This window comes from Polypterus senegalus, chromosome 12, assembly GCF_016835505.1.
Source record: "Polypterus senegalus isolate Bchr_013 chromosome 12, ASM1683550v1, whole genome shotgun sequence".
Classification (NCBI taxonomy): Eukaryota; Metazoa; Chordata; class Cladistia; order Polypteriformes; family Polypteridae; genus Polypterus; species Polypterus senegalus.
The window spans coordinates 70,848,302-70,870,613 of NC_053165.1; the positions used below are offsets into that span (position 1 = coordinate 70,848,302).

The following is a 22,312-nucleotide window of genomic DNA, read 5'->3' on the forward strand; positions in this document are numbered from 1 at the left end:
GATTTTCACTTTAGACGCTGATTGTTCGTCTGGTGTCTCCGGGTTTTTATGGTGGGCTGAGTGTGGTTTGTAATTCTTATTTAATTAGGTTTCAGGTTTCCTCATAGCCTTGCACGCGATTTGAATTTTCAGAAAGAGAGACAATGTGCATTTCAGGTTATTTGTGTAGTCAACTCCTGGATCCAAAGTGAACCTGACTGTTTCAGAATCTTCAGTTTTCAACACCTTGGGCATTGGCAAAGTTCAGGAGTTGCTCCGTGGCAGAGATGCGCCATTCTTGAGCATCACAGTTTGTCATCTTACAGGAAGGGCCAGATTATGGCTGCAGTGCTTCTGCCAAAAAGAGACTTCTTTTCCCTCTTTTACATCCGAGAGGGCAGATCTGTAACTGAAATTGCCGGGCGATTTACCCCCTTGGAGATTAAGTAGTTTTTTCCCGTGAATCAATCACATATAAAATCAACGAGTGGGGAGGAATGCTACATATGCCCATTGAGATTGGCACCCTTGCAATCAGATATGAAATTGAGCAGTAGTTAAGGGGTCTTCACCCTTAGAGATCACATATACAATCGACTAGCAGGTTGGGGACCCCACTGGAGATCAGCCTGCCATTGATGCCCTATGAAATGACGAACGCATAGGGATTGGAACCCTAGTGATTGAATATAAAATTGACCAGCATGTGGGGGTCCCACTTGGAGATCAGCATGCTAGCGATCACTTATGAAATGCCAAGCGCTTTCCCTTGGGGGTTGGCACCCTTGATCACATGTGAAATCCAGGAGCTAACCTTTACATGTATCATAAATTACACCGACTGTTACAGACTGGAATCAAATGTATGTTTTTATTCTAAAATAATAAGAATACGTGCAGCTCACTTCTTAAAATGTACTCGTCTGGGATTAAACCCGTGAAGTTTATATTACCAGTCAACAGTGGATACCGTTGCTCCACCAAAGCTGTCGTAATAAATGCGTGTCAATGTCGCACCCTAATGCGTGTTGTTTTTCTGCAATTATACTTTTGAATAAAAGCGCATTTGTTCTGCTATATTTGTACCTTTTGTGAAAGAAAGTGTTTCTTTGATGTTTGGACTTCAGGCTTCACACATTATACACTTCATGTCTACATTTTGTCAATTATTACTAAAACATGACAAATGTTTCTTTTTTTAACGATGTGTTTACATAGATCGATGTAGACATAGAACACACATGAAATGCATGTGTTCCAAATAATGATATAATATTTATAAAAGGTGTCATTTTGCTTGACTTCTCACTCTATGCAACTCTAAGCAACTGACACGCAGGTAAACAGACTTGAACTGTGGGGGATGTGATAGCAGATTGCTTGCTGCTTATCAACACATTTAAAGGACAAAAGACGCTGACGGAGAGGTGCGAAGTGTTTTAAGGACAGATCTACAAGTTTTTTCGTAGGCTCTGTTAATTCTAGTGTTAAATGAATCAAATCGGGTCACTCCTTTGGCTTCCACTGCCACGGGGGTTTCCCGCAAACATCGGGACACTCCAGCTACCCCAGGGAACACTCAGCTGGAGTGTCTGGGCGACTCTGGGGCAGACACTCCTCCTCCAGGCTGCCTGCCTCCTTTCCTCTGCACCCTGGCACCCTCCAAATCTTGCCACCTCCCTTCACGCTCCCTCTTTCCTCTATTCAACCCCACTTCTCTCCTTTCTTCTGCCCTTATCCTTTATACGCCTGTTCGGGTTCGGATGTGGCCCCCCCCATGCCCACTCCAAGATGTGAACGAGGCACCTGACTGATCTGAGTGTGCCACCAGCGCCCATGCACATCTGCACCCAATTGGAAGCCCACCACTTCCCAGGATGTGATTATTTATTTAAAATCTGCACCACTCCACGGACCGCAGATGGATTGGAGTGAAAACCTGAAAGGTCCTGCTTGACCTGCCCTCTTCCTGACGGACTGCATCACCTTGAACTGGTACTGCAGCATTCTGGGTAGAACACACATAGAGGAGTGTTGCACTCCTTCGACAGGAGGAGCAAAAGTATGCACGACGCTGTAAAATTCCTTCTTTAAGCAAAATAATGGAAAAATAATAATTGAAGAACTTGACTCGCAGCTTTCGGCTAATCCATCACGGCTCTCAGAGGCCGACAGGATGTGCCCGTAGCTGCAGGCAAGCAGTGGGTTGGATGTGGCATTGGCTGAGTAATCTTTGCTTGTGATTGCTTCCTCTGGCTAAAGTTGGGAGCTGGGAGCTATTTCTGTACAGAATCCTCCGTCCCACATGTCATAAATCAACATAAATATACCGTATTCTTTTTTAAATTACACCGTGAAGTGTATGTGATCTATCAGACTCTTGTGATTCAGTTCGGCTTAACGTTGCGGCTACTTCATTATGATTCACAGCATTTGTATACCGCTTAAAAGAAGAAGAAGAAGAAGAAGAAGAATTCCCAGGTGGTATTTGTTGTAAATTGACCAATGAGAAGGGCCGCAAAATGGAAGACACTTCTTGCTGTAGACCACTCGGTGTTCTCCGTTGATTAATCGCTGGCCGCCCCTTTCTCCTATCCCCAGGACAGCCGGAGTCAACATGACGCTTTCATTTTCGTGTGTTTTTCTTGCTCTTTTTTTTAGCACATTTGTGATGGTTTTTGCACTTGGAGTCACATAAACGGTAAAACGGACGTACTGTGCAATAGGGACGTCTTCAGAGCTCTACTGTGCCATAGATTGAATTTGAGACTCTCTACACTCGATAACCCGTCACATCAAAGGGACGTTTCTGAAATTTCCATCCATCCATTATCCAACCCGCTATATCCTAACTACAGGGTCACGGGGGTCTGCTGGAGCCAATCCCAGCCAACACAGGGCACAAGGCAGCAAACAAACCCTGGGCAGGGCGCTAGCCCACTGTAGGACACATACACCCACATTAGGGACAATTTAGGATCACCAATGCAACTAACCTGCATGTCTTTGAACTGTGGGAGGAAACTCACACAGAGGCAGGGAGAACATGCAAACTCATCGCAGGGAGGACCCGGGAAGTGAACCTTTCTGAAATTTGTGAAAATAAAAATATCAAAAACCGGAATCTCTCACTCTTTTGTCGTGGCGCTCCAAACTGTGCTCAGCTCCATCCTGTTTGCTTTAACCTTCCGTTAGATGTTTCCAGAACTTCACTGGAGTCCAACCTGATTGGCACGCCGTCGTGTAGCAGGTCCAGGAAATTCACACTGCATCTCGGGACGAACACTGAGTCATGGAGTCCGTCCATCACGATGGCATATAAAATCGACTAGTGGGTGGGGTCCCTCTTGGAGATCAGCACATGAGTGATCACATATGAAGTAATGAGTGCTTTTCCCCTTGTGTATCACCCTGCACGTCGGGACAACAACCAAGCCTTGAAGTCCAAGGAACTCTCTGTAGACCTCCACGGGCAACTTGTGATGAAGTGTAGGTCTGGGCAAGAAAGCATAGAGTGTTCCCAGGAGCACATTGGCCTTAAGAACTACCAGGAGTCCTCCTAGAGCTGACCATCTGGAAAACCTGAGTAACCGGAATAAGGAAGACACAAACAAGCATAAAGACGTCTTCACGGACACAAGTCTCCAAGATGGCGACACTGCTGGTTATGTACAGACTGGGCAGGAAGAGGTGGGTCCGTGACACCGGAAGTGATGTCAGAGGTGGTAGGGCTGTCAGTCATCCGGTCTGTAGAGGGAGGAAGAGAGAAGGTGTTAGCAGACTGTGCCACCTCGTGGATCGATGTGGAATTGGCACCTCCTAAGCCTTTAAGTGGTCCACCATGTCGCACATGTGTGACACTGGGCAAGAAAGTCAGGGAGGTGATGAAGAACCTGATGATTACTCTAACAGAGCTTCAGACCTTAGATAACAGAACCTGTCGGAAGGACGACCATCTCAGCAGTGCTCTATCAGTCAGTTGCTGATGGTAGAGTGGCCAGCCCGGTTGGAGTTTACCAAAAAGCACGTATAGGAGGAGGTTCGCTGGTGCGATGGGACGAAAACTGAACCACAAGCACCTGGTCTGGGGTGGAGCATGGTGGTGGCAGCATCTTGATATGGGGAGTGCAGGGAGACTGGTGAGAATTGGGGGAACGATGAATGAAGCCAAACACAGTGAGGCCCTTGAAGAAATCCTGTGACTGAGGCGATGGTTCAATGACCCAAGACAACGCCGGAGTGGCTTTGGGACAATTCACTGAATGTCCATGCGTGGCGCAGACTCGGACCCCATAGAAGATGAGTGGAGACACCTGAAGATGGCCTTGGACTAACCAAGAAGAATTGCTGCCCGAGGGGATTTTCCAAAGTGCTCAATTAAGGGTCTTAGCACGTCTAGGAAGGAGAGATTTCCGTTTTTGATGTCAAATGAATTAGCAAACCTTTCTCTGAATGCGCTTTCACTTTGTCATCATTTAGACTGTCGACTGATGGGCAGGAATAGCCAGTGGATCGATTTAAAATGGAAGAGTCCAGAATGTGAAGGGGGTCAGAAGACTTTGCGAGCCCACCGTATAGCCGCTTCCTTTTGACAGGGCGGTCACTGTATCACACGCTTCACCGGGCTGACTGAGATGCCGACGTGGGCGCAAGTTTTCTCAACTTGAATGGATATCTTGTCACGCCACTGCCGGGGATGTCTTGAACGCGCCACTTCTGGGAGCCACGGGGGTCTTAGGTATGGGCCACAGAGCGGTGACTTTTGAACTCCTCTGTGTAAATCTGTCAGGCTTGACCATGCGGCCGCCAGACTGCTGAATAATGTGCCGGCTGCCGTTGATCAAGGCAGACCTTTCTGTCTGGGTGGGGTCACGAGGGTTCAAGGGTTAATACTAGGTTTTGATTCCTGTGTCAGCAGCTGTGCCAGGAACACATGAAAGAATCCCACTCCTTTGATTAGATTTTTTGAAATGGATCAATTTTTAATCAGCCGAGCATCTGACTGGGTCAATAAAAGTAGCGTTAGGGAGACAGCTTGAATGTTTGACTTCACGTCCAGGAATGTTTGTCTTTAGCGATATGCAAATGCGTCTCTTTGTCCACAGCATTTTCATGTGGGGAATGGCTGCCGACAGCATGCAAAGCAAGCCCGAGGTGCCAGTCCGATGCCCTTGGGCTGTGTCATTGAAGTCGCTCGGCCTGTGTCATCATTCCTTCAAATTGCTGCATGATTTGTATGTTTTTGTAGTCTTCACAGAATATGTTCCTCACTCTTCTAGGAAGGAGAACCAGGATATGTTACCACCCGAATCTATCATGTGGTATAGTCATGTGGAAGGAATTGTCGTTCCTGCCACAGGGAGACATCTGGGAGGCATTCGTATCAGATGCCCAAACTGGCTCAGCTGGCTCCGTTTGATATGGTGGGCCTTATCCGGATGTCTGCTCTTCTCACTTGATCTCTAATGTAGAGCCCACCCACCCTGCAGATGAAGCTTATTTCACCTGCTTGTATACCCCAAGTCTCACTCTTGTAAAAGAATGTACAGTAGATCAAATCAAGTCAAGTCCGGTTGGGGAGCATGCACTGGTACAGCATGTAGCCGCACCCAGTACACAATGAAACAACTCTGGATCCCGGTTGGCAAAGGGCAGACATGCAGTCCAGTAGCACCCTCAGGAAATGACCCTCCCTCTGCTGGAGTCAGGTGTTATGTGGGCAACACATTGGCCTGGTCTGGCCACTCGAGTCCCCAACAATGATTATCTTACGAGCCGGAATACCCTCGGGGAAATGCGCCACATGGCCATAATGCCATAACTGACGCTCCCTCACAATGCAGATAATGTGCCTCATTCGGGACTCCATGAGCAACACAAAGTCAAACCAGCGGTATCCAAGAGACACACATGAAGGAGTCCAGTCTTCGTCTCAGCTCAATGGATAGCATCCATGTCTCGCAACCATATAGCAAAACAGGAAGCACCAGGACTCTAAATACTTGGACCTTCGTCCTTTTGCAGATATCGAGTAAAATCGAGAGCTTCGCCTTCTGACTCCTTCTTCACCACTAACACACACACACACACATTAGGGCCAAATTAGTTTCCCCAAATCCACATAACCCTGGATGTCTTTGGAAACCCACGCAGATATGGAGGGGACATCCAACATCCCACACACGGAGAACCCAGAGTTAAACCCTCAGAGATACGAGGAGTGCATGCAAACTCCACACACGTAGCACCTGGAGGAGAAACGTGCCGACACGGGGAGGACATGCAAATCCTATACACGGAGCACCCAGAGGTCAACCATTAAGAGACATAGGGAGAAAGGTGCCAACTCGACACACACAGAGGATCAGGAGGAAAGCCATGCAGACTCCACACACACACATAGCACCAGAGGAGAAACGCACAGACACGGGACAAACATGCCAACTCCACACACACACACAGAGCCCGGGATGTGAACTCTGGCATGAGGTAGCACCATGCCGCCCAGTGCTCTGGCTAGCTTTATATTATCTTCATTTCACCCAGGGTGGAATGGAGACTTTTCCTTCTACAGTGATCCCCCGCCTGTCGCGGAAGTTACATTCCAACTCATCAGCGATAGGTGAAAATCCGCGATATAGAAAGATCATATAAATAAGCAGAGCGCTTCCCTTTCCGAAGAATATCCAGGAGTTCTATCTTCTCCTGAACGGTCAAGGTCTTCCTCTGGCACTTAGGCTCACTACTACCAAAAGGCTTAGAAGATGCAGGACACTTGCATGCCATCGTAGGGCTTAAAACAAAGTAAAAAGTTCACAAAAAGTTTGCTCACATCAGTCGGACCACAAAAAAATGTGATAAGGCTGAGACTTTAGGCATTATAAAAAGTTTGGGGCAGCTACCTGTTTCTTATATCCTGGCTGCAAAAAGTTAGAACAGAGATATTCACACAACTGAGTCCAAAAGAGAACTGAATACTTGGAGGTAAGATGGCGGTTTTAAGGGCGGAGGAAGGAAATGATGTCATCTATGCCCGGAAGTGAAGTCATCAGGGGTGCCGGAGCTGGCAGTGACGTCATCAGAGGTTCCGGAGCCGGAAGTGACGCATCAGAGGTGCCGTAGCCAGAAGTGACGTCATCAGAGGTGCTGGAACCTGCAGGAATATTCCGGGAATGGTCTGCAAGAAACTGAGAGAGATGGTCAGCACACTCTGCCACCCCCTGGTCTGGTGTAGTATTACATTTACTCAGACCCTTTAGCTGTCTCCTACTCACGCGTGTGTGACACAAGGTACGCGACACGCAGAGAACTGAGATGCGTCGGTGACCCACGCTCGCTGTTCTTGTGAGATTACACAACGTTAGCAGCAGCCAATCAGAGCCGAAGAGAATGAAAATCCCGCTCTGATTGGTTGAGCCTCCTCTTTCAGCCAGTAACGGGCCTTGTAATAAATCATCTGGGAAATGTAACGTGAAACTCTGTGTCTACTGTAGTGTACAATGTACATATATTTAATGATGTACTGTATTGCTTAAATGTTAGATATGTTCCACAGAAAAATCCGCGATATAGCGAGGGTGTGATAGCTGAACCGCGATATAGTGGGGGATCACTGTACCCCATTTGTAATGTGGGGGATGTGACCTCCTGACTTCTTCTCTGGTGTCACGGTACTTGAGAAGGTACAAAGTCAAAGTGGTATTGCCTTCAGCTGTCCTGATTTACTTCCAGACTACAAATGCCCCCCCTTGATGACTTAAAAGAGTCCGTCATACATCACCCGGTGTTTTCCAGGGCTCTGGAGGTTGTGTTTGGACTGCTGTGTCACTCTGCCCATGACATTTCTTTTTTAACACATGACTCTTCCACTCTGGGGGGGACTCACAGAGCTCTCCAGGCTGTATCTGGACAAGCACCAGGAGAAAAGCAGCCCTTGTTTTCTGCAGGATGTTCTTTTCCTCCTAAGGTGGCCTACTTTCCTGCAGCGCCAGCAATAAATCAGTTTACTTGCTGTGAACCTGACTCCTGATTCCACCCCCCCTGCATATTGTAATCCTAACATTTCTGTACTGTGAAATTATTTAGAAATAAAAAAAAGAAATTTAAACAATTTTGGAAATAAAACTAGCAAACTGGCGCCGAGACAGGAAGATCAAGCAGAGTAGTGAAGTGTGAATGGCCGCTTTGACAGTCAGAGGCAAGTAATTGCCACGTCTTTTTACTGGGGCCCAGATGAGTAATCTAAAATTGTCTGCCCTGAAGGACTGGGGTGATTGGCGAGCCGTTCATTTGTTGAAGTAAAGCTTAGTGTGACGTGCAATAAAGCAGTCATGTCCTGCATGTGAGGTGGTTGTGGTGCACCTACAGTTTTCACATTTAGGTACCAATGAAGTGTGCTGAAGAATTCATTTGGTGTGTTGGTCTGCCCAATGGGGCTAAAGGGTTATTCGATTATTTACTTCAGCCCAGGACCAGTCTTAAAATAATACAGAGTGGATGACGCAGTAGTGACCGTGACATCACTTGGGAGCATTACCTCGCTACTGGCATATGATGTCAAAAAAGACACAAAAGATCATAAAGAGCTTGGGCACCAGATGATGAATCCCGTTTAACGGTTGGCTAAATAACAAACACGAAGTAACAGCAAATACGATAAGGTCTTTCAACACGCAAGTCCGAAACTGAACTGAAGCTAGATGGCAGTTATTAATTTATGTTATCGCCGACTCCAACTCCTTCATTTATAGTACCTCCAGCTTCTCAATTTACATCAATCAATCAATCAATCAATTAATCAACATTTATTTATATAGCACATATTCATACAAAAAAATGTAGCTCAAAGTGCTTTACAAAATGAATAGAAAAATAGAAGACACAATAAAAAATAAACATAAGTCAACATTAATTAACATAGAATAAGAGTAAGGTCCGATGGCCAGGGTGGACAGAAAAAACAAAAAAATAAAACTCCAAAGGCTGGAGAAAAAAATAAAATCTGTAGGGGTTCCAGACCAAGAGACCGCCCAGTCCCCTCTGAGCAATCTACCTAACATAAGTCAAACAGTCCTCTTTGTATTTAGGGTTTTCATGGAAGGACCTGATGATGATGGTCACGTAGACTTCTGGCTTTCAGTCCATCAATGTTGGTGCATCATGATGCTTTGAGTAGGTGGTGGTGGACGCCACCACAAAGAAACCGGAAAAAGAAACAGAAGAGAGAGTAGTACATAACCTCTGAGTCCGACTTTTCAATTTATGGCACCTCCCTCTCTGACTCCTCAATTTATGGTACCTCCAAATTTTCAATTTATGGTACCTCCAACTCCGACTTCTCAATTAATGGTACCAACATCTCTAACATCTCAATTTATGGTACCTCCAGTTTGTCAATATACGGTACCTTGGACTCCCACTTATGAATTTACGGTACCTCCAGCTCCTCAATTTACAGTATCTCCAACTCTGACTTCTCTATTTATAGTACCTCTGACTTTGACTTTTCAATTCATTGTACCTCCAACTTTTCAGTTTACAGTAACTCCGGCTCTGTCTCTTCAATTTACGGTACCTCCGATTTTTCAATTTATGGTACCTCCGAATTGTGACTTTTCAATTTATGGTACCTCTCTCTCCAACTCCTCAATTCACGGTACCTCCGACTTTGACTTTTCAATTCATGGTATCCCCCTACTTTTCAGTTTACAGTAACTCTGACTCCGACTTTTCAATGTATGGTACCTCCAAATCAGACTTTTCAATTTACAGTACTTCTGACTCTGACTTCTCAATTTATAGTACCTCCAGCTTCTTAATTTATGGTACTACTCTGTCTGACTCCTCAGTTTATGGTACAGTAGAGTCTCGCTTATCCGACATAAACGGGCCGGCCGAACGTCGGATAAGCGAAAATGTTGGATAATGGCAGGTGTTAAGAAAAAGCCTATTAAACGTCAGACTATGTTATAATTTTACACATTACGAACCTAATAATCAGGTTTTACAACAAAACAACAGAATAAATTAACTGAAAAAATGAACTTACAGTTACAAAATTGTCTGAAGCTAAATACCGTATGTACTGTACTTAAAAAGTTCAGTCCTGTGATGATTTAAAGACATTGTAGATCGTAGTCTGCTTTCCTGATGAGTGCCGTTTCTTCACTGTGAAGTCTCGCCATCTTTGCAGCATCATTATGTCAATTCCTGTAGCTTCTTCTTGTCGCTCAATATAATTAATTGCAGTTTCTAAAGCCTTAACTCCGTCACTCATATAGTCAACATTCGTACGAGCGTATACTGTTTACTACAGCATTGTGACTGCATGTGTGTGTGTGTTTGTGCTGTGACGTGAAGTCCCCGTCTTGAACCCGAAAACTTGAAGCTGAGTCTCAGTACTTTTAGCAATACCAGCTTTATTCAGCCTGAAACAGTAACAGCGCGGTTATTTATTTTAGCGGGATCTGCCACTCTCCTATACACAGACACAGCAGTCAGGCAGGGTCGGGGGAAAAGTAACAGTGTGCTCTGCGCATTCATAATGTCCCTTGTTCCTTGTATCACCCATCGACGACAGGCACTTATAGCATGTCCGCGATCTTTTCGGATTGGCTTTTACGTCGAACTGCTACAGCGCTGGGAGACTGCAATTGCTTTGGGACGCTCTTTCGCGTGTCGCCCCATTGGGTGGAATCCCACAAGAGTTTAGAAACTCACCCACACCAGCCATGATTCTTTTCAAAGGTAAAGTGTAGGTTAATTTTCTTTATTTATTTTTACTTTAAAATTTGTATTAATCATTTTTATATGAATAGTTTTGGGTTGTGGAACGAATCATCTGAGTTTCCATTATTTCTTATGGGGAAATTCGCATTGATATACTGTACGAGTGCTTTGGACTGCGTGTACATTTCCAGAACGAATTATGCACGCAAACTGAGGTTCCACTGTAATTAGCTGCGGCAGAATCGGGAGCAACAAAAAATTGACTACGCTCACGCTCGCAACTTGTAGTTCTTGTTTCCGATTGATGCATATTTTTTTTTTGTTTTTTTTGTGGTGGGATGTCGGATAATACGGAATGTTGGATAAGTGAAGGTAGGATAAGCGAGACTCTACTGTACCTCCGACTTCTCAATTTATGGTACCAACATCTCTAACATCTCAATTTATGGTAACTCCAATTTTTCAATTTACGATACCTTCGACTCTGACTTTTTATTTTATGGTACCTCCTACTCTGACTTCTGAATTTACTGTACTTCACTCTCTGACTCCTCAATTATGCTACCTCCGATTTTTCCGTTTACGGTGACTCTGACTCCAAAATATACAGTTCAGCTTTACATTTACAGCTTCTTAACTGTAACTTTCATAACTTCCAACTTTCACTATTCTTTTTATAATTAGACTCCTGTCTGAAAACACACAACAACCAGGATACGAGGCACTGGCTACTTTTTAGCCATTAAAGTTTGGGTTTAAGGGCCGTGGTTGTGTTTTTATGTTATTTATTAAAGACGTTTACAAGTATTAAGTAACAAACAAAACAGAAAACTTACAAAAGTTAAAAAGTGGCTACATTCTTATCAAAAGGGCAGATGAAAAAATAGTTCACTCCAAAGAGTATATATGTTTAAGTTTTATTACAGTTAACATTTAGCTGGAGTCAAAGGCGACTTCAGGAACCCAATAATTTCTTCCAACGCTCCGACTCCGAGTCCACAGCCCTGAAGACATCTCCCCAGCATGCATCAGGTTCTGTTTGTGTTGGTCTTTCTTTCCCAGCTTAGGCGGAATTTACTTCCCTTTCTAATGAAGGCAGCTGCAGAGTTCACTACTGGAACTGCATAATCTGCCAATTCTAAAAGCTGTATTTACTTACAAAAAAGAAAAATTGAAAGTCTTAAATAAATACTTTTAGTGCACCTCACTGCTAAGACCGTTTTTCCATAACACAGCTGAAACCGCCAGCGGATTTGTTTGTACTTTCTCCCTCTGTTCATCTGTGTTTACTATAGAGGGTCTAAGGGGTCTGGGTATGTCATTTCTAACCTGCTTAATCCACACACACTCTCTCTGCTGATGTCTCAAGAGTCCATTATGAGTGATGAACTGGCTTGCCATGTTGGTTTCATTCCTGCTTTGCACCTGCTGCTGTAGTAAATTAACTGAACTCAGAAGAAGGATCAGGTGAGGTCAGGGAGCATGCACTGGTACAGCCCGTTGCCGCACCCACCACATGACGAAACAGCTCGGGATCCCTGTTGGCAACCCCTCAGGCAGACATGCAGTCCCACCCCAGCCCCTCGAAATGACCATCTATCTGATGCAGCTAAGTGTTATGTGGGCATCTCATTGGCTTGGTCCAAAAATTAGGACCCCATGAGCCGGATTACCCTTGGGTAATCGTGCCATACGTCCGTAGTGCCATAACTGACGCTCCCTCACAAAGTAGGCCATGTGCCTCATTCGGGACTCCATGAGCAACACAAACAACAACAACAACATTTATTTCTATAGCACATTTTCATACAAACAGTAGCTCAAAGTGCTTTACATAATAAAGAATAGAAAAATACAAGACACAATTAGAAAACAAAATAAATCGACATTAATTATCATCGAATAAGAGTAAGGTCCAATGGCCAGGGGGGACAGAAAAAACAAAAAAACTCCAGACGGCTGGAGAAAAAATAAAATCTGTAGGGATTCCAGGCCATGAGACCGCCCAGTCCCCTCTGAGTATTCTACCTAACATAAATGAAACAGTCCTCTTTGGATTTAAGGTTCTCACGGAAGGACTTGATGATGATGGTCACGTAGACTTCTTCCTTTTAATCCGTCCATCATTGTTGGAGCATCATGATGCTTTGAGTAGGTGGAGGTGGCGCAGGCCACCACCACAAAGAAACAGAAGAGAGAGTAGGGGTCAGTACGGATTTTAGGGCCACCATGAATAGTAATTATGATGAATTGAACATACAGAGTATCAGGATTAAGTTAAATTAAAAGTCAAACCAGTGGTACCCAAGAGACACACATGAAGGAGTCCAGTCTTCGACTCAGGTCACTGGATAGTGTCCATGTCTCACAAACTGGAGAACCAGGACTCTAAAGACTTGGACCTTGGTCCTTTACTGAGATATCAGGAGTACCACACATGACCTCATGACCCCCCATGCTCTCCCAATCCGTCTACTGACTTCATAAGAAGAGTCACCAGAGACACAAATGTCACTGCCGAGGTCAGTAAACCTCTCAATGATGAGGTCGACACTCTCTCCGCAGACAGACACACTGCTGATGGCCGTGCCCAAGGCGTCATTGAAAGCCTGAGATGTTGGTTTTTATCCAGGACGCTCGCAAGCCCAGACACTCCGACCCTTCACTCAGAGCCTCCATAGACTCTGCTGGAAATTCGCCTCGCGGTCGCTGAATGTGATTTTATTTTCCAGTCTCGTAAATCGACATCGTCTGTTGACGGGATCAGCGACTGCAGTCGGCAACCCCGCTTTAACCTCCGGTCAGAAGTTAGGAAATTTAGACGACAGGACCCTTCACCTCCAGTACCAGGTCGCCCAACTTCGCACAGTCCCCTTAAAGGAAGCAAAGCAGCAGAACAGTTGCTAGAGGTGAACAGCCAGAAACCCACGCAGAGATAGAAATCGGCCCAGCCGGGGTATTTTGCTGGCGGCGCACAAAAATGCAACAAGGGGTTACCGTAAGAAGAAGAAGATGGAGAAAATGCTGATTTAGCAAGACTGCGCCTCGCTTACCGGCAGCTGAGATGCACACATAGAGCCGTGTAGGCGGCTGGTGTTTTGAGCAATTCGAAAAATGTCTTCTTTCAAATTAAAATGAATGTTTGTTTTTTTATTTACGAGTTGAGATGTGAAAGTCTATTCGACATTTGTTAAAAAAAGAAACAAAACAAAGCCTTGTGCATCGTGCAGCTGTCTCCCCCTTTGTCGTCCCCTCTTTTCTGGAGATGCTGTCTTTCAGGTGTAATGGTATCTGGCGCCGCGCCATAATTCGGAATTTTCTTTAATTAAAAATCTTTTATAATTTCATTATCTTCTAACTGTGTTGGCAAGCCAATATTAGCCGCATTAAGAGCATTGCCACCATTCTGCGCTCTTCAATAATGAACTTGTGACTGGGACTTGCCTGCTTGGCGCTCTCCAATCTTCACGTTAGCTTTGTCTTCTTTTTGTTTTATTGAGCTCGGAGGCAGAAGGGTCTCAGGGTGCGTTTCTGGGCTGCTGCTGTACTCCGACTAACCTTGTCAAGTGATCCGACGGATCTCGCTTTCCGTATTGCATTAGAATCCTCTATTATCATTATCATGGCATTGAAACACCAATTGCCTGGCGCAGAAATGTGTGGAAAATCTCCAAAGGGATTGCCGTCTCTAAATGAATGAGTGCCATTTACAGATATACAGTATAAGTGGTAGGACCAACGTCACGGGCACTGAAGGCATGGTGTGGGTCAGACAGGAAGAAAGAAACCATGTAATAGTTGTAATGGACACCAGGCATGGACCACCGTTCTGACCAGGGTGGTGCAAGGGTCCTTACCCAGCTGGGAGGCCATTTCATTGGAAGCACAGGGGGAGACTAATTACATGGACTGTTTGGCCCCTCCCACACCTCGACACAGCATGTGGCAGTCCCCCGGGACTACAGTGCCAAATTGGATGCCCACAGGACTGACTGGGAGTTGTTAGCCAGTAGCACAGCCCTGTGGTGCTCCATCAATGCCACTAGGGGAAGCTGCAGGGACAAATTGTCCCCGTTTCAGGGAATTCAGGAAGTCAAAGACACCGGAAGTACTCTGGGGTCCGGCATAAGAAAGGCAGAGTTTCCTGTATTGGTGGGCAACGATTGCCAGGAGGAAAGAGGAAAAGAGAGAAAGTAGAGAAAGGAAGGATTGTGCTGTGAAATTGTTACATCATCCATGCAGGCACCGCCGTCCAGGAGTGCCTGCCACCTACTGAGTCTGGGAGGCAAATAGTCCGTGTAAGTACTGGCCCTCCGTCTTTCCAACAGACTGGCCAGGTAACGGTCCATGAACTACTCCATCCGGAACGCCAGCCCTTGACTGATGTCCGTTACAATATATATTTATATATATATTAAACTCATATTGTTACTGTATGCCCCTTAGTCCAGTGCCTATAGTGCTTTCTGGGGAAATTGCTTTTCATAACAATCTGGTAATATATTTTAATAAGGGTGGCAGTCCTGTATTAATATATTGCATTATTTACTTGTCACAATTAATGTAGCTGCAAAATAAAAAGATGATTAGCTGAAAAATTATGTTTTGCTGAGATGAAAACAAAACATACACAGGCAGATGTGTAGGACTGACTATCTATCTATCTATCTATCTATCTATCTATCTATCTATCTATCTGTTATATAGTGCCTTTAATATCTATCTATCTATCTATCTATCTATCTATCTATTATATAGTGCCTTTCACATCTATCTATGTCTCTGTCTGGTGGTCTGTATGTCTGTCTATGTATCTCTCATTTTTACCTGCCTTGCTTACCTATGAGAAATAATAATTAAAAGATAATTTGTTTATGACCGTGACAATTGTGAGGTATAACGTTTCCAATCAAAGTGACAAAAACCATTAGCGCCACAGCCGTGTACAAAGACAATGCAATAAAGCATTAACCTCCACCGAGAAAAGTAAAACATGACTTGATGTAGATGTATTAAAACAGATTTCACATTTTAATTAAATGCAGAAAGACACATGGGCTCTCCAGCGTGGCGCCCGCCTCCCCCGCACCCCGTGTCGGCTGGAAGTGCTTTTCTCGCTCCGCGAGGTGATTTCGTCCGGCCTCTTCTTTGGCGATGGTCTGGGGCCACTGGTCAGGTAGTCCTTTTGTTTCCTAGAGACACGCCGTCATTGTAACGCTTCACGGGGCGGTTGTTGGCATCCTTGGCCAGCCCTTGGCAAAATGAATGTGTTTAATTTTAAAGAGATTGGTTTAGCATTTATTTATTTAGCAGATGCTTTTATTTACGGCAATTTACCAGTGCACAGAAGGCAGACATCGGAGTAATAAAGCACTAACAAAAGATAAAGCCTCAGTTGTTTCGTAAATGCACAGATATGGTATTACAGGCCTTAATTTGCAGTTATTTATTATTATTTTGTAAAGGATCTGGCCGCTGTTCAAAAGCTGTAGTCCAGAGCAGATGATGGCGCATCAGTGACTCTGTATTGGAGTTCAGGGGGATTTAGTCAATCCAGTTCTGTTTTGTATATACACTCGCACGCTCTCTGTGTTCATATTTTAAACTCAGGCCTGGAGGTTCTGGTCCATCCAGTTCATTCACACCAGACTGTCAGGGTTTTAAAAGCTGCAGAGTTAGAGGATTTAGTTTAATATAGAATACCTTCAGAAAGTCTACGGACCCCCTTTATGTTTTTCACATCGGGTTATGTTGCAGCCTTTTGCTATAATCATTTCATGAATTTTTTTTCCCTCGTCGTGTAACACTCAGTACCCTCAACATTTTGAAATTTTTGCAGGTTAATTACAAACTAGCCACAGTACCTGTTGGAAGACAGGTAATGGAAAAATTGGCCAATGTTGATATCTGTTGTTCTATGTGTACCATTCCTCGGTGTTCGTGTACGCCTGAATAACTCTTTACGTGCACTCCGTCTCACAAGCGCGTTCCCGTACAACCTGCTTCTCAGACTCTCTCGTTTTTGATTTGATGCTTTCTGTCTTTGAAGGCGACTCTCAGTGTGCCTCCTACGCCTTTAGTGATGCCTCTTCACCGGCTGTCCCTCTCTTGAACACGTTCCCCTAAACCCTGCTACTGAGACTCACTCGCCCTTCTCACCTCCTATCTGGTTTCATCCTTTCATCTTTGAAGGTGACTCTCAGCGTGCCTCCTACGCCTTTAGTGACATCTAATCACCTAATGTCCCTCTCTTGAACACATTCCCATAATCCCTGCTACTGAGACTCTGTCATTGAGAGGCCCCAATGCTCGCCTAATGTCCAGTTTTATATTTTCCATCTTTGAAGGCGACTCTTGGCGTGCCTCCTACTCCTCCTTACTCCACCCCCTTTCCTCTTTGATCCCTCTCTGGCGCTCCATTTAAGTTGTTTCCTACGCCTGTACGCTGCTGTGGGTGCCATTGGTTGGCACATTTCATTTACAAGGCTTTTCCATGCCTGGTGGTCCATGGCCGCTATTCTGGCATCATCGAGAGTGATTTGCCGATTCTCGATGTCTTATTTGACCTGGTTGATCCCCGTTTCTTTCGTTGGCGCCGCTCGCTTGACTCTCCGCTGCGTGGGTCTCTTTTGCCAGAGAAATGAGTTTGTGTGGGTAGCCGGCTATTAATCCATTCTACAAAACGTGGCCGTATCATTGTAATCGTTGTTACTGAATGTCCTCCTCGGTCGTCAGCTGGCGTTCATATCTCCATCGAACATTCCACACTTCGAAGGCGGTCGTGAAGTGAGACTCGTAGAATCTGGCGTAGGCAGCGCATTTTAAAGACACCCTAATCCCAGTTTGGTCATGTCTGATTACTCCACGTTGTGCTTGTCACACTCGCACTTTCACTTTCCAGGCATCACCAAAGCCAAACTGACCAATCAGACCGCTCTGAGGGACTGGACTTAGGACACCTTAGTGTTTTATTATACAGTAGATATATAAAAGAGTGAAAACATCAGATTCACACAAGCGCTTAGACCCTTAACTCGGTGGTTCATTGTGGCTGCAATTCCAGCTTGGAATCTTCTTGCGTCTTGGATTTGGGGATTTGCTGTCATTCTTCTCTGCAGATCCTCTCACCGTTGGTGGACAGCTACTGTAATTTCTGGTCTTTTCAGAGACCTTTGATTGGTTTCCAGGCTGAGCTCTGGCTGGGGCCATCAAGAACATTCTCAGAGTTGTCCGAAAATTCTGGTTCGGGTGTCCTAAGGAGAGACCAAGACACGGTGCTACACCAAAAGTCCTGTTTCACCCTGATATCATGCCAGAGGTGGACTAGCGAGTCAAGGCGCTTGATTCTTCTCAAGCTTGGAATCCTATTGTTAGCTTGTCTCATCTTTATCCTGCTCTGCAAGTCTAACAAGAACCCTTTGGTTGTGCTGTAATCAAGTCTGGTAGGTAAAGCATCTTCTGAATTGCATGCCGTTAATGGCACTATATAAAATGAAGATTGATTGACAGTGTCTGAGTATTTATCCAAAGCTGCTGCTTAAAGCAAGGCAAAGTGACCCAAGACTCCCAGCACAGATTGAATCTGTCCCGCACTCAATGACAAGGGATTGCTTGTCTCGTAAACAAGAGGCTCATAAAGGCTGATAGGCTAACAGATAGCTGCTTTCACTAGAGGCCGAGTTTATTCCATGCAGACATCACGGCTGACATTGTAACACATTGCCTGCTTATACAATCATCCGGAGACTGACAAGACACTCCGCGTAAAGCCGCTTCTAGAGAGGAGCAGAAGACAAATTGTTTCATTAGGAAGGCTGCCTGGCATCCGAATCTCTAGTGAGCCCGGCTTTCCTGTCAGAAACACGGGACACCAGCCACTCGCTGGGCAGGAAACCCACTTTGGGTGTCCAGTGTGGTGAAGTAAACTGTGACTAGGCAAGCTAAGAAGGCATGTTGGCACGTCGCTCATGTTTTCATTGTTTCTGGCTTGTCAGTTCCTGATCCGAATACCCAGAGGTAGGCAGCTTAACCTTCACTGGGAATCGGATTTGATTATAAGGCACCTTTTACAGTATGTGTGATGTCTGTGACCTGTGCTACATGGCGACATGTGCAAGTGCCAACAATGTTCCATATCAGTGACTGTTGACAGGCTATAAGCTTGTCAATAGCCGTGAGCATTTAATGAAAACCCGTATGGATTACGACTCGAAAGAGCAACAAAGGAGAGCCTGGCATGTGCAACCAGTTTACAGTCACAGAAACCTCGCATAGAGAAGGGCACAAGCTGCTATATTGAGAATTAAATCTATCTATCTATCTATCTATCTATCTATCTATCTATCTATCTATCTATCTATCTATCTATCTATCTATCTGTAATATATTGCCTTATCTATCTATCTATCTATCTATCTATCTATCTATCTATCTATCTATCTATCTATCTATCTATGATATAGTGTCTTTCACATCTACTACTATTATTCAGGCCCTTTAGCTGCCCCACCAATCGCATGTGTGTGACACTCTTCCCCTTCTTCAGGCTGTCTGGTTATTATTTATTTCTTTATCCATGTAAAAGAAGTCTTTTGATTTGAGCTACATTGTGGTAATAAAATAAGAAAACAGAAAAAGGTTTGAAGCAGCCACCCCGTATACTTGAAGCAAGTGGATTTGGCAAAAGAATACGTCTTTAGAGACTCGAGTCCAAAGCAGAAATACAAAACAAAATGAAAGTGGCGGATATTATATAGGTGAGCCAGCGGAGAGGAGGTGATCTCAAAATGGACAGAACCAGAACTGAGAATAAAATGAACCCAAAGTGATGTCAGAATGGCTGAAAGTGACGTCCTTAGACTCAGGTGGGATCTCCTTCAACCTGGTCTGCAGAAGAAAGCGAGGAAGGATTAGTAAACACTGCCATCCTCTGGTCCGGCATGTAATCACACCCATTCGAGCCCTTGAGCTCCCTCCCATGCTCACGCGTGCATCCGAACAGCGGGAGACTTTGTCGTGTGGGAGTGTTGCGTCTCTATAAAGAAATTGGCCGTTAGGATCCTTTCAACACAGTGGGCGCTTTTTAAATGCCAGCAAGGAAGAATTGCTAAAATCCGAGCCTGATGAATCATCATCATCATCATCATCATCCCAGTGACGAGGAGCCTCGTTTTATGGGTTTCCCCATCCTGATGTGCTTTACACAAGTAATACCAGTAAGCGCTAAGGAGACCCTTCTGTTTTGGTGCCTTGGCCATGAGGACACTCCTGTCACCCCTTCTGTTTTGCTTGTGTCCACCACCAAGCCCCCCCTCCCCGCTGTCCCTGTGCCTTCTGTCTCAGCTGGTCTTCCCGCAGCACACTCCTTTCTAATTTTGTGAACTATTCTCCTTTAGATTTTATCTTTGCGGGGTTTCGTCCAAAATTGTCACATGGGGTGTCATTTGGAAGTCAGTGTGGCATCTACAGAGCCTCCTCTTCAGTGACCTGCAGTGCTGGCCCCGTTGAGTCGCTCAGTCCAGTATGTCTGCGCGTTGCGTGTCATGTCCGTTTTAGTTTATTCGCTATCTAATGTTTTGAGTCGATGAGTAAGCGTCACTTTTGTATTATTTATACAATGCACTTGGTAATAAAAGAGCCTTTAGGCACTCTGGTAAATTTAAAACGACACGTGGAACTTCGAGGGCGAGAGCCTTGTAGGAGCAGCCGTGGGTGGTGTGCCTTACAGGTCAGTGCGTGGGAAGAAAATGGCTGAGTTCAGGCAGCGCACGGCAGGACGTATGTAACCCTCTTTCTTATTTTGAGTCAGTCACTCATTCTGAACCGGGGTCTTGGGGGTCTGCTGGAGTCCATCCTAGCTGGACAGGGCACCAGGGCAAACAAACACACACACACACGCACACACGAGTTTTGTTGGGCCTAATGGCCTGTTCTCTTCTAGATTGTTCTAATGAAACTTTTGCTCCCTCAATGTGGATGTTTTCACTTTCCAGCGTTGCTCCGTGCCCCATAGCCGCCATTACAAAATGACAGGACGGAAAAGATGTTTTGCTTTAACTTACAGAAAACGCTTAGGTGTACAACACAATTTCCCATGGCAAACGCATATATACCATGTTTGCGAAGAAATAAGTTTGACTTGAAAAACGCACTCCGGAAAACGCGGAAGGCAGGTTTTAGTTTTTGGAAAGGTTTACTTCTTCAAAATGGCCGCACTCGGTGTGATTTTCTGGTCTTGCTCCGTGCCCCATGGCCTCCATTACAGAATGCCAGTGCAGGCAAGATATTTTGTTTTAACACATAGGTGTAGAACACAGCTTCCTGTGGCAAATGCATATATTTCATGTTTGTGAAGAAATATCTTTGACTTGAAAAACGCACTCTGGAAAGACGTAAGGCAAATTTTAGTTTATGGAAAGTTTTGCTGCCTCAAAATGGCTGCACTCAAGCGGTTTTATTTTCTAGTGTTGCTCTGTGCCCCATAGCCTCCATTAGAGAATGCCAGTACAGTCGAGATATTTTCTTTTAACGTTTAGGTGTAGAACACGACTTCCTGTGGCAAACGCATATATTCCATGTTTGTGAAGAAATAACTTTGACTTGAAAAATGCGCTCCGGAAACACAAGTTCTGTTTTATGGAAAGGTTTGCTGCCTCAAAATGGCCGCACTTGAGTGGTGTTATTTTATGGTCTTGCTCCTTGCACCATAGCCTCCATTACAGAGTGAGATTTGTAAAAATGAATAGGAAACGCTTCACTTCAGAACATCATTTTACTTACAAACACAATTTCGCGTGTGAAATGCATTCCTACCACATTTGTGAAGAAATAACTTGGGCTGGAAAAATCGCTCAGTGCTAACCTTTGAATACATGTTTGCAATCGAGCTGTTCCAGATTAGTAAGTTTGATGTGTTATTTTTTGGGTTGCTACTCGGTAGAAAGAAAGGGGAATAATCTGTCCAAGGTGAGAAGATCCATCAGACAGGTGACGTTCTCAGCTTTCAAGTTTGTTTTTTTTTTTTTGTTTTCCAGAATCCCACCCCCCCATCAAATATTTTGTTTTAACTTACAGAAAACACTTAGGATTACAACACAATTTCCCGTGGCAAACTCATCTGTACCATGTTTGTGAAGAAATAACTTTGATTTGAAAAACGCACTCCGGAAGCATGGAAGACAAGTTCTGCTTTATGGAAAGGTTTGCTTCCTCAAAATGGCCACACTCGAGCGGTTTTATTTTCTGTTTTTGCTCTGTGCCCCATAGCCTTTATTACAGAATGCCAGCGCAGGCGAGATATTTTGTTTTAACGCTTAGGTGCAGAACATAACTTCCTGTGGCAAACGCATATGTTTCATGTTTGTGAAGAAATAACTTTAACTTGAAAAACGTGCTCTGGAAAGACGAAAGGCAAGTTTTAGTTTATGGAAAGGTTTTCTGCCTCAAAATGGCCGCACTCGAGCGGTGTTATTTTCTGCTGTTGCTCCGTGCCCCATAGCCTCCATTAGAGAGTGAGATTTGTGAAAATGAATAGGAAACGCTTCACTTCAGAACACCATTTTGACCACGAACACAATTTTGCGTGTGAAATGCATTCCCCTACCAC

The 22,312-nt window shown here is 44.7% G+C and overlaps 1 protein-coding gene across 1 annotated transcript in view; it reads left to right on the plus strand.

Annotated features, from left to right (window-relative positions):
- LOC120540967 (homeobox protein cut-like 2) overlaps positions 1-22,312 on the plus strand; it is a 145,859-nt gene that overhangs the window by 51,690 nt on the left and 71,857 nt on the right. The gene's annotated exons all lie outside the window — the stretch shown is intronic.